Raw genomic sequence first — 9,806 nt, 5'->3', positions numbered from 1 at the left:
ATTTACTAGAAAAATTTTGTACTGTTTTCTAAAGGATGATATAAATTGTGAATTAGTTATTATTTGGGGAATCTCGTTCCATTGTTTGGGACCTACATAACTCAATGATTTAGCTTCGTGACTAGACTTGATAGACCATAAATGAAATTTATTGGAAGAACGGGTATTATGATTATGAACTTGATTATTGTATTGAAAAAGATCTGAAAAAGGAGTGGGTAACAACCTCTTCTTGTACTTATACATAAATATTGCGAGTTCTTGCTTATTAATATCATATATATTAAGTAAATACAATTTCTTAAATAAAGGTGCGGATGGTGCTAGGTAATGGGAATTGGTAATTATTCTTAAACATTTCTTTTGAATTTTGAATCATATAGGTCTAGGATTGATTTGGAGAAGCGTAGCTATATCTGGATTCCCCTATATATGGCTTCCCTTTTATCTTGATTATTCCCTTTAAATCCCATACTTGGCTGAATATACAGTATGAGAGAAACTGGGAGGAAAAAAACGATGGGAGAAGGAAAAAAAACTAAACTTGATGCCTTGGCCCTGTCTAGCATGATAACCTCTTCATGCAGCGCTTTTCCAGATATCCGCATTCCATGTTGAGCACACATGGCCTCTTGCCAGTAGGGGGGCACAAGGAGGATTTATTATTCACTGAGGCCAAGGCATAAAGGAGGTTACAGCATGCCCTAAAGCTAAATAAGCAAATTCACCACACTGCATTCTACACAGTACTGGTAGTGTACGTGTGATGTGAATTCGGTATGGTGTATGCACAGTCTGTATGATGTACGTGCAAAGTGGTGTTTTTCCTGATGGCTGTTGTCCCCATGTTGTTGCAATGTACATGTAAAAATATGCAATCATGAAGAAATGCATTTGTTATTCAGTACAAGGTGTGTCATGTGTAATAGATGAAATAAAGTCCTACTCTTCAGATAATAGGCCTATTAAATGTAGGCTATGTAAGGAATTCGTATGCTGATATAAATAATTTATGATTTTATATATTTCCCGTATGGGCACCTACATGTATGTTCTTTGCATCAAATCCAAGGTATAGGCCCACACTTTTTCACGTTAAAAAAAAAATATAGGGTCCCATTTCACAAGATATGATATCCGATATCCCTTTCAAAATTTAAAGCGAGGATGTAGATCTGGTAAAGACTGAATTACGAACGAATATAGTCTTGAGATACAACTAATTATTGATACTATGTGAAGGGTAGGATCCATTTTCACGAGAGTTTTGAAAAGGTTATGATATATAGGCCCAATGGGTTTAATACTTAAAAAAAAAACAAGGTATAAGCATTCCCAATTCCACAAATCAAACTCATTAATGTACAATACATTTTACGTAAATTTCCATGTTGTAGACAACTGAAATTTGCCTGTTCTTTATGCATGTCGCATGCTTTTGAAGAAGATGTGTGCGCTGAACACTTATCTGATTAGAGTAATTGAATATTTTTTGCTGTAGGCCTAAACAAAGATCTTATTCTTGAATTTTCTTCCCTTACCATGCCTGTACATAGTAAGTGGAAGTGGGTCTTCACAAGAGAGATAAAACAAAAGTAAATTATAGGGAACCATTTTTTTTATTTGATTGCATTTTTCACACTTCGTTTTACGTTGTACTCCTAACATGTTTTTTATTAGGAATTGAAAAATTAAATCTTCAAAGTGCATGTTGAATTGATTTTCAAAAACAAGGTTGCGTTCTTCATTATATTCATTGGAACAAAACAATACACTTTTCAAACTTTACCTTTTGTGTATGACAAGCTATTTGAAATGCTCATTCTGCCTTTGAAATTGAAGTATAAATGCACCAAAGATGTTTCTTGAAGGCCGATGTAAACACCGTGGTTCACAACAATTGATCAATGTTGTCTAAATTGCATTTTCTTTCACTCTGCAATTCATAAGATTAAAGTTAATACTCTGTATCATTGAAAGTGCTAAATGAAGATGGCACATATTACAGTACATAGTTTTATTCACATAAATGCCATTTTGCTATGACTCCTGGATGTCCCATTATTTAGAAGTGTACTCAACTTTTTAATGAAGTTAGGGTCCTTAATATTTATATTTCATTGCTCATGTGTATTGAGAAATGACAATCACTTTTAATACATAAAATTGATCTTTAACTGGACTTCAGATTCTGTTATTGTCAATATGAAACTGATAGTTGCTATTTTTTTTCCAAAAGTGCACAATAATAGCCTATTCACTCTACAATCGCATATGGATAGGCCTATGACTATGTCTGTAAACTTGGTTCGTCTGAATTTCATTGTATTTGTAGTGAAAATAAAATATTCATGCAATAAGCCTCCATGTATTTTACAATGGACCTATATGTATTACAACTATCTTGTTATACATTACATGGATATGATCATTGTAGTTATGAAAAGTAACATATGGTAAATTTATGTGAACATATTTGAAGAGCAATTAATATTCTTCCCATCTTAACTCTTGATATGTCTTATTTTTTCCCCAGACAAAATGCAGTATTAGTGAGAGATTTCCAATTTTAATAGTTGTCATCAGCAACAAGATACTATTTTTTCAAACTCTGATCATAAAGCATCTTCCCTCTTTTTATTGAACAATACATTCCCAACAGCATTTGACTAAAAGCATAAGCTATCTCATTTAGATTTTGATGACAATTGATCCCATCTGCAAAGTCCGAAGTCCCCCTGGGTCTTTTATCCTGAGCGAACAAAAGATTGTGGTTTGTCAACAACAAAAGCTTTTTCCGTCTCATTCTCCCCATCTTTTCTCTCCATCTCTCTTCCCTCCCTCTCCATATCTTTCAAACAAACACACCCCCACACTGTACACACACAATTCCAAATTCAGACACATGCTTTTCTACTGTATGTCATTATGATAATAGAGCTACTCCCCAGGAGTTGCATGGGTGATGGATTTTCCCCCATTCTCTCCTTCTTTCTTTTATTCTTTCTATCCCTTCTATCCCTTCTCTGTCAATCGGGTCAATGCAAAGCATTGACTGTGTGTAGCGAAGCAAGGTAGCCTGGTACAGAGAGTATCCTGTATATACACAGGCATTAGAACGGTCACATGCTGTGAGGATTATTATTAGCAAGTCAGGAAAAAAGAGCGAGGCCCTCAAGCTTGATTGAACGAACGAACGAACGAACGAAAGAAAGAAGAAGGAAGGACTATGCAATATGAGCACACTGCCATGACTCAGTACTCTGCATGGAGTGTGTGTGTGAGTGTGTGATGCATGCTCTCAGGCTAGCGCTGTATGCATAGAGTGCATTGGTAGCAACCGTCCCTGGCTCTCCTTGCATTTCATTTCAAATGTGGTGTGATGTGCAGATCAAGATCTGGGGGAGTAAATATTTCATAGCAGCCCAAACCAAAATGTTTTCCAAAGGTAAGAATTTTTAATCATAGTAATAGATTATCGTTGTTGTGCTGCGCACATGATGAAATTCGCCTTTTATTGTTTGAGCTTTTGAATTTAATCGTTATTTTTTTATTTTTTTCCGTGCCATGCTGTTGGGTGCCATGTGTGGGTGGAAATAATGTTTATTTATTTGATGGTGAATTGCAATTTGTTTACAAGTGTTTTATTTGTTTGTTATTATTCATATCTATTCATTCATTTCATATTAACTCTAATTGTAGCATTTTCTTTGTGAAGGATTTAATATCTTCAAAAATTTAAAAATGTGTAATTTACCAACTTGAAACAATATTATGTATTTATTAGTATATTACATAATGTTTTTAGTTTAAATTTAAACATTATTCAAAATTATGTGAATATAATGTGAATATTATTGACAATTCTCTTTCCTACATTTGGAACACTTGTCCCGATCATTGGTACTGTAACATACATGCAGTTTATGGAGTTAAATGCTATAATCATTCGTGAAATGCGTTCCAATTTCGTGTTTTGTGTAAGGAACATGTATTTTGATGCCCGAACCATTGATATTATTTTTCTGTATTACAAAAAAATACTTGATCCATAACTTGTGTCCAGTGAATTTGAATTTGAAGCAACTTATCTTATTGTTATTCATTCAAGATACCCAGTTTGATGAACACAATGGAATATGTTATTTTATTTCTTATTCGAAATTAATGATTGAATAAAGAAATGTTTCCATACATACATGTACATGAATGTACAGGATCTTGAAAAATTGATACAGATTACAGAATTATCCAAAAGTGATGGCAGATTTCATATATCATAGTGGGCCTACATCTAAATGAAGCTTTCATCAAGGTTTTATCTGTAATGAGTGTTGTTGTATTTTGTATGCATTAAACTATTAATTGATAATTGTATGCATTAAACTATTCTATTCCAATTTTTATATCCTATAAATTATCATGTAAGCCTAATTTGTCTTTGTTTCTATCGATGAATGTGCTTGCTCATTTTTTTTAATTGTTATATTTAATTGACTAAAATTAGTATAATTTATTCAATGAGTCAAGTCTTTCCTGATCTTGTTTGCAGAGCAATAATAGCATACATGTAGATATGTACCTACATTTTTTCATTGTTTTCATATATAGGTATTAAGACCATTTGAAACTCTGCAATTTGTGGGCTGATATAGGATATGTGCAAACTGTAGTTTGAGCATCCATGTTTTGCTTTCGTTTGATAGATTAGAAAACAGCAGCTTTAATCATTGTCATAGTTAAGAGTTAAAGCAAAAATCTCAATGTTTAATAGGCCAATATGCAGTAAAATTTATGAGGTTAATATAAATTTATTTTAAGAAAAGGTAAAATATTTTTATAAAATTTGAAATTCTGCAGCCTTACAACAAATTTGTACGCAAAAAAAAATATTTGAAATGAAAGAATAACAAATTTGTTCCTTATTCAATTTTTTAGGGGGAGTGGAGCATGTGGGACTGCATTTAATGTTCCTATATTTTACCCTGACCTTACAGGGTATCATGAATTTTTTTTTTTTACTTCTATAATTGATTTAACTTTTTTTGCACATTATTTTTCGTACGATTGATCATATCTAAATCGTTTTAGGACAACATTGTATGATACATGTACAGTAGTTGAAATATAATTATTTTTGTAATAAATCAAAAGTTGTACAAACTTATAAACAATATTTAATTTTTAAGAAAAGAATAATTCCATCTTTGCGATGTGATGAGAGGTTGGTGTATGATTAAGCCAATTCTCGATGATTGAATCAGGAAGTCTAGTTTCAAAATACTCCAAGCTCACAGATATACATGCTGTAAAGGGGATGATTCATCTTGGAGCCACAGGAAAGAACCATTTTGCACTACTTCCACCAAGAGAAAAGAAGAAAATTGTTAATCTGATTTTGTTTTCTTCATTCTGTCAAGGTATTGCAGGAGAGTAGGAAAACTGTACTCGCCTTTCAAATTTTTGTCCGATATTTTTCTTGGAGTTGGAGAAAGAGAGATGGGGGAAGGGGGGTGTGGACAGAATTTATGTTAAAAAACAAGGGGAAAAATGTAATAATAATCGAATGCTATTCGTTGTCTTTTCATAAAATTACTAAATACATAATAATCAGTCATAGATAATAGTGCATTTATTCAAAATTTACTACAGAAGTGTCATTGAGAACCATTTATAATATGTTGTATTATTTGTTTGATTATCATAATTATTGATTAGACCCTACATGTATTATCACCATGTTGCTGTTATTTTTTAGTTACTATTGTAGCTGTAGCTGTAGTTAGTATCATCATTACTTTTCTTATCTATTCTTGTATATTAGCATTGAAACTGAAGTCTGTGAAATCAACTTAAATAGATTATTTTTTGGCAGTGGATCTCATTCCAAGAAAATTTGATTGATTAATATAATGACATCATGTGCACATTATGTTTTAATTTTTTTCAGTGCTAGATACGTATACATTCAGTATTTTCTCTATCATCTTGAGTCATCATTAGGGTATAGACCATATTGTGATCATCCGTAGTGTTATTGTGAAATCTTCCACGTCATTCCCTCCACCACAAGTACTCTCATTAATTCTTCCCTATAGTTCAATTTCTATAGAGGCATGCAATTCTTTTATGTCCCCATAGGAGATGAAGTTTGAATAGCAGTTACATAACCTATCTATGTCCTATTCTTTTGATTGCCTTTGTCTACATGTGATATTATGGCAGTATAATAGAAGGGGATACAGGTCACATGATGTACTGTATTCATAATACTATGAAACTACGGTTAGAGGCTTAACAGGGGAATTAAATTCCCCCCTTAGTGTTAACTATAAGCATGCGTGTAAAATATATGACATATAAAAATGATCAACAGTTTTGGGAAATTACGAGCAGAGTGAGGCAAAAATATTCAGACAATTCTGATGGAAATTGAATGTTATGTTTTGATGAAGTTGTTTGTAAATCAATAGCAATTTGCAACTCTGAAATATCACACCTCGATCGTCCTTTTTTAATAATCTGCATGCATGATATTAGTACTCAGATTTTGTCAATCTTATGCTGGCTTACTGTAAGAGTAGGAGTGCAGTTATATTATGACATTTACATTAATGATACATAAATGAACAGCAGTAAAATGTACTAGTATAAAACATGCTATGTAAGCATGTGTTCTGTTGTATCTATAGGGTTTGTTTCAGTTTTAAAAAAATATTGTGAATAGGGGGACCTATATTTATAAAGGGAGTGATGGATTCAGTGTGGAATGTATTAAGTCGACATCACACAAGTAATTATCTGAATTGCTAGGGAGATTTATCCATTGGTCAAAATGACCAATATCTTTCATGTAGTTAATATGAGTCTGACTGAGAAAAATGGTCAAAATCCACCAAATTATTGGTTAAAATCTACCAGGAATTTGGTTGATTCTGACAAATTTTATTGGTCGGACACATATTAATCAAGAGAATTGTCATATTTTTGACCAATCCTTTTTTAGAATTATGTTTTCTTGTTTTTTTTACTTTTGAAATAATCTATGATAGGCAGTGAGGATATTATTTTTTATTTTGAAGGATTATTCATTTGCATTGTGTACAGAAAATCACAAAGGTCTATTTTCCAAGCAAAGTAGTTTTTCTCAAGAAATAATGAAATTTACTCTGTCTATACTTTGTCCACTGCCAACTCGTCCACTCACCACCTGGTCTGCCTTCATTTAGTCTAATGCCATTCTGTCCATCAACATTTCGTCTAAGATGGTCCAATAACCATCACTTCCTCTAATCATCAGTTTGTCTATGACAATTTTGTCTCATTATCATTTGGTGCAATTAATGTTCATTTAATTTTCATTCATTTTGCACTATTAACACTTGGTCTAATTAGACCAAATGGCATGGACCAAATGGCTATTGGACCAACTGGTTATTAGATGAAATGGCAATTAGACCATGGGGATATTGGACAAACTGATGGTAGACCAAATGATAGTAGACAAATTGGTGATTTGACGAATTGGCATGGGACCAAATGAAAATAAATCGCTTTATTATTGTAAAGTATTATCCATGTACATGTATGTGCATGGGGATCTGATTAATTGTGTATGCTCATAGGCAAAGCTGATTATCTACATGGTTGTTTAGAATGTGTTGGTCTATGGTCCTTGTAATCATTGCCTGATTAGGAGAGAGGGAACGTGTGGGAGGGAAAGACAAATAAAGGACCACAGCAGCGCAACAATATTCTGGAGCTCTGTGTTTGTTTGTTTTTTTCCTCCATCACTCTATCAACATTCATGTCTGTTCATTGATTTTGGCATTTGTTCTTATTCGCACCAGTGGGGGTACGTAGACTTGAATGCAATACATGTACAAAGAGTCTCATATCTGCAAGGGTATCCTATTTTATAAACACTTCCATGAATTCATGTCAAGTACTCGTACTAGTCTGAACTGGAAAAAAGTAGGCATGATGGCGATAGATATTGTGTTTGATAATTCTGAAATAATCCACACTACATGTATATATATATTTTTTACCAAGTACCGGTACTCATTTTATTTTGTTAGTATTTTTTTATCATCCACTCTAGCATTGATAATATTTTGGCCTCTGTAATGTATGGTCATTGCTGAACGATCAAACATTGTAAATACATGAATATGCAGAATAAGAAAGAAATACTGAAGATATCTCTAAAAAAGTAAGCTATAAGCCCATTTTAACATACAACAAGTTACATTTCTAATGGAAAAGCTGGCCGCAGGAAATGGGCCCTATCTTTTAAAAGTGTGTTGGAAGATAAAGCAAAAATGCAAAATTCACTGCCGGACAGTGCCGGTTTGAACAACATGTTTTTGTAGGTTATCATTTTGCTCTGCATTGATAGTTTTTCTCTTCAAAAGACATAGAACTACAGGCCTACATGACCACATATAGGCCTTTATTCTATTTGAATTCATCAAATGACACATTTGCTTGTTGCTTCTTATTTGTACAAGGTCCTGTATTACAGGCCATTTATTATACAGCTATGTCTGCCTATTCTCCATCAGTTGTGTATTAGTGAATATGTAGGTGTACGTGTACAGAGTGCAGTGGACCAAGAAAGCTGACTATAATTTTTAATTGTGCTATAATCAGTTTAGGGATATCCTCATATTTTACATGACCATAAAGTCCCACCAATTAACCCCAATGATATTTGATTAGTGTCCATTCTAATGGGATAGTCGATAACTGATATATCGAGACCGTCCCTTACAGAAGGTCACTCACAGGTCAACCCCATTGAGCATGGTGCATACATTGTACATACTATATTCACTTATAGGCCTCCAGCTATTGCAGGTGTATCTGATTTATAGCTGGGACAATTTTGAACCAAAACAACTGAACAACTGTATATATTAGCCTGACCCCCAACAACTCATGAATTCTGACAGTTTTCTCAAATTACTAGTACCATGGTAGTAGTACTCACCTGCACATTGGCATAAACCACGATTTGGCACTTTGCCAAGTCCCGGGGTGTGATGTCACTGTTTATTATTGCCAGTTATTTACCATTTTCCTGCTGTTAACCATACATGTAGGTAATAAAAGTTTCCAAATAATGATGTTACATGTGGCCTACCTACATTTTTTTTCCAAAAAAAAAAAAATGCTTCATGAAATTCATTTGCACTATTATTACAATAAGAAAGCATGAATGCCATTACATGTATTCTTAACAGAAAAGCAATTGACTACATTAGTGGAATTGTTGATTCTATAGTCTGACATGTTTTTTAAAGAAGTACTTATTTTCTATTATTTGCTGAGAAGGTATTGGTGTAGGACTACAATGTGTCTACTTTAACCCTTTGAACCCAATAGGCCGGAATTCCGGCCTGAGCCATGTGACTAAAAAATATGGGTTCTGAATGTCAGGGGATCTTTTCAAAATGACGTCATCTTTCTAGTACGTGTAGGGATATTTAGTCGATAATTTCAGTCAATATTTGTATTGATTTTGGAAGGTTTTGGCATTAAAAATTGAAAAAATATGGCATTCTACTTCGGTGGCTCGTGTGGCATGTACGGTAATACCTGGTGTATTATGCGGTGAGTCACGTGCTAGGTCTGCGAGAAGCTAAACAACTTCAGCCGGCCCAGTCCGGGTACTAGGCGGGGGGAAGATGCCGTTGGGGCTCTAATCATGGGAGTTTATGAATGTGGTTGATACGTGCAAATAATTCAGGGTATGGGTCACGGCGGCCCCCAATAATTCAGGGTTTAAAGGGTTAATGCCT

At 33.7% G+C, this 9,806-nt stretch overlaps 1 protein-coding gene across 1 annotated transcript in view; it reads left to right on the top strand.

Annotated features, from left to right (window-relative positions):
* Positions 1–2,802: 2,802 nt before the first annotated feature.
* The window catches only part of LOC129254003 (ankyrin repeat domain-containing protein 12-like), a 34,064-nt gene continuing 27,060 nt past the window's right edge, over positions 2,803–9,806 (top strand). Inside the window, exon 1 of the mRNA XM_054892447.2 lies at positions 2,803–3,448. The gene's annotated coding sequence lies outside the window, so the exon portion shown is untranslated. The remainder of the gene's footprint in view (positions 3,449–9,806) is intronic.

Source organism: Lytechinus pictus, chromosome 2 (genome assembly GCF_037042905.1).
Source record: "Lytechinus pictus isolate F3 Inbred chromosome 2, Lp3.0, whole genome shotgun sequence".
NCBI lineage: Eukaryota > Metazoa > Echinodermata > Echinoidea > Temnopleuroida > Toxopneustidae > Lytechinus > Lytechinus pictus.
Note: the sequence above shows the minus strand (reverse complement) of the source record. Positions and strands in the feature narration are given on the sequence as shown.